The following is a 4,239-nucleotide window of genomic DNA, read 5'->3' on the forward strand; positions in this document are numbered from 1 at the left end:
ATGAAAGATTGTTTTACTGTACTGTGTAAAAAAGAATCACAATGTTGAAAAAGCATTTTAAGTAACAATATTTGGTTTAAAAAGATTTTGTGTTTGTGGTAAACAGCCATGGATCAGGAGCAGACTCCTGTGTGAAAGCACAGTCCATGCTGCTTCTGTACCTCACATGGACTATATACACACTGCAAACAGAGTATGTGTGAACCTCACATACAGCTCACAAAATCAGGCTTGCGGTGTGTAAGATGTTGTGCAATAATTACATGACTGTAAAGACAAAAATACAGTACATGATCAAACATTGAGATAAATATATATTTTTTTAAAAATGGCCCCCTCCACCCCTCAAAAAATAAATAAATAAACAAATAAATCCTCTCACAAGAGTCACCTAAGAGAGGAATTAATTTTCAGGAATGAAATTCAGGCCCTGAATAAATGTCTAAAAATCTTGATTAGGTCATCACTATAAATAATTATACACTCAGAAAAAAAGGTACAAAAGCTGTCACTGGGGCGGTACCTTTTCAAAAGACACACCTTTGTACCTAAAGAGTCCATATTGGTACCTTAAATGTACATAGTACCTAATAGGTACAAAAGTCTACCTTTTGAAAAGGAACCGCCCCAGTGACAAATTTTGTACATTTTTTTTCTGAGAGTGTACATGATAAAAAGAAGGCTTTAAAAAGAAAGATGATCGGATCAGCAGATACTGCTTTCTTGTGATTCGGCGATGTTATGCCAGGCCAGCAGAGGGAGCCCTCGCCAGAGTATTGATTGTCATGCTCCCTCTGCTGCCTCGTTGGTGACTTCCTGTTTGGCAGCAATAAAGCATGGCTGGCCCAAACACTCTCTGCAAAGTATTGCCAGTCTCACTGCCTTACAGAGCATTCTGTTACCATTGCCTGTTGATATTGTATATGACTTCTTGCCTGTTTGATTCTGCTTCTGATTATTGGATTTTCCCTCTGTTTTGGCTGTTTATTGGGCTGATTGACTGTGTTTAGACAACTGTCTGTTTTCTGATGTTGATTCTGGATGGCCCTTTAAATAAACTTCTGCATATGAATTCTCACTCGGCTTCAGCCTCCTTATTACAGAATACTTTGCCACCTATGAATCCAGCGGAAGTTTCGGAGCTGCAAGCGGCGTTCGCCTATCAAAGCGAGGTACCAAAAACAACTTGAAAGCCTGCAGTCCACCAACGAATACTTGACACATTATATTTGTTCACTTCCTCCACCCATGCCAAAAACGGTAATCCTTGCCATGCCTGATAAATTCGATGGTTCAGAGGATAAATGTAGAGGTCTTATCTGACAAGTAGAAATTTATTTTGACCACCAGAAAGACAAGTTTGCTTCTGATAACCAGAAATGTGCTTTTTTGATGACACTCCTTACGGGAAGAGCGATTACCTGGGCTGCTGCTGGTTGGGAGTAAGATTCACAAATTTGTCCCTCCTATGAATACTTTAAACAACAGCTATGTGATGTGTGTGAATATCCCGCTGGGGGCAGGGATATTTCGACGCAATTACTTTTTATGTCCCAGGGAAATCATTCGACAGCAGAACTGGTCTGCAAGGGTGAGACTTTAACTTTCTCTGAGTTTGTGAATTTAGCCATAAGGATTTATAAAACCTGCTCAGAGAGGCAAAGATTTTTACTAAATTGGATTTAAGAAGTGCATACAACCTGATCCGGATCCGCGAAGGGGATGAGTGGAAGACAGCCTTTCTAACCACTAGGGAGCACTACGAGTACCTCGTTATGCCATATGGGCTAGTCAGTGCTCCAGCTGTGTTCCAGTCATTCATTAATGAGATACTTCATGATCTGTTAAATCGTGATAGCTTATATCGATTACATCTTAATCTATTCCAAGTCAGAAGCAGAGCACATCCAACATGCCAAGATGGTTCTTTCACATCTCCTTGAGAATCAACTCTTTGTCAAGGCAGAGAAGTGTGAGTTCCACGTTTCACAAGCAACATTTCTGGGGTATAACATCAGCCATCAAATGGTAGAAATGGATGAATCCAAAGTCAAGGCAGTCAGCAGATGGCCACAACCAACTACCATCAAGGAACTACAGAGGTTCTTGGGATTTGCTAACTTTTACAGACGCTTCATCCGTGGCTACAACTCCATTGCCTCCCTGCTGACTTCTCTCCTCAGAGGTAAACCATCCAAACTGAAGTAGACAGGTAATGCAGCCAAGGCCTTCAATACCCTCAAGGTTAGCTTCACAACAGCACCCATATTATGACATCAAGACCCTAATCTCCCCTTTATGGTCGAAGTGGACGCATCTGACAGTGGCATTGGAGCTGTACTCTCCCAGCGTCACGGACAACCTGGTAAATCATATCCATGTGCTTTCTTCTCGAGAAAACTCACACAGGCAGAATGCAATTATGATGTGGGCAATAACGAACTGTTATCTATGAAGGCCGCCATTGAAGAGTGGAGACACTGGTTAGATGGAGCAGTCTATCCGTTCCAAGATATCACAGACCACAAGAACTTGGAGTGCCGATGCTCTGTCAAAATGCCATGACTCTCTTGTCATTCCTGGTCTACCTGAAACTATGCTGGCCCAACCTTCATCATCGCACCAATTACTTGGAACATCATGGAGGAAATTCAACGAGCCCATCAGCAAGAACCACCACCAGCCGACTGCCCCCCAACCAAGCATTACATACCTCAAGCTCTTCGCCACAGAGTCATGCAATGGGTTCACACCACTCTATGTTCATCTAGGGATCTCACGCACAATAAACCTGCTACAGAATTCTTTCTGGTGGCCTTCAATAAGTAGAGATGTTACAGCTGATCTCAAGACATGTCAAGTTTGTGCCTAATCAAAGACCCCCAAAGAACTGCCCTTCAGCCTGTTACAACCATTACCCATTCCACAATGCTGCTGGACACATCTGTCGATTGACTTACCTCCCTCTGATGGATTCACTACCATTCTGGTGATCATAGACCGGTTCTCTAAATCATGCCGACTAATACCCCTCAAGGGTCTCCCTACAGCCATGGAAACAGCACAGTTTCTTTTCCACCATGTCTTCAGGATCTATGGTCTGCCTGAGGACATAGTTTTCTGACAGAGGAACTCAATTCACTTCATGAGTATGAAAAACTTTCTGTAAGCAGCTTGACATAAATGTAAGCCTCACCTCAGGCTACCACCCTCAGTCTAATGGAAAAGTTGAAAGACTCAACCAGGAAATTGGAAAATATTTGTGAAGTTATTGTAGCTGGGAACAACATCGGTGGGCAGAATTCCTTCCATGGGCCGAATATGCTCAAAATTCCTTGATACATTCTTCTACAGGACTAACCCCCTTCCAGTGTGTTCTGGGATATCAGCCTCCTCTGTTCCCGTGGTCAGGAGAACTTTCATCTGTCCCAGCAGTGGACGACTGGATCAGGCATAGTGAGAGGGTGTGGGACAGTGCTCACATCCATCTACAAAGGGCTGTCAGGACACAAGGTTTCCAGGCCAACCGACGACGCCATCCGCACACCCTCTCTACCAACCAGGACAACGGGTTTAGCTCTCCACGAGGGACCTCAAGCTACGGCTACCTAGCAGGAAGCTAAGCCCCAGGTATATTGGCCATTTCAGGATCATTAGACAAATCAATGAAGTCACTTACCAACTTGAGCTTCCTGCCACTTATCGTATTTCTCCTTTTTTTCATGTGTCTCTCCTTAAACCCTTCCACCCGGACGCTGACCCCAAAGCTGAGCATCAAGAACCATCGCCACCTTTGGAAATCGACAGATCACCTGCCTATAAGGTCAATATGTTGCTGGACTCTGGGCATAGAGGGTGTCAGCTCCAATATCTGGTGGATTGGGAGGGCTACGGGCCTTAGGAGAGATCTTCGGTCAACATACCTGACATTCTGGATCCATCAATCATCGAGGAATTCCACATATCCAGACCGACCGACCAGCTCGGGTAACCGGGGACGTCCACGTCGAGTGCCAGGAGTCGATCCTAGAGGGTGGGGTTCTGTAATGCCAGGCCAGCAGAGGGAGCCCTTGCCCGAGTATTGACTGTCACACTTCGTCGTTGGTGACTTCCTGTTTGGCAGCCATAAAACATGGCTTGCCCAAACACTCTCTGTGAAGTATTGCCAGTCTCACTGCCTTACCGGGCGTTCTATTACCATTGCCTGTTGATATTGTGTATGATTTCTTGCCTGTTTGA

Source organism: Cyprinus carpio, chromosome A15 (genome assembly GCF_018340385.1).
Source record: "Cyprinus carpio isolate SPL01 chromosome A15, ASM1834038v1, whole genome shotgun sequence".
Taxonomy (NCBI): domain Eukaryota; kingdom Metazoa; phylum Chordata; class Actinopteri; order Cypriniformes; family Cyprinidae; genus Cyprinus; species Cyprinus carpio.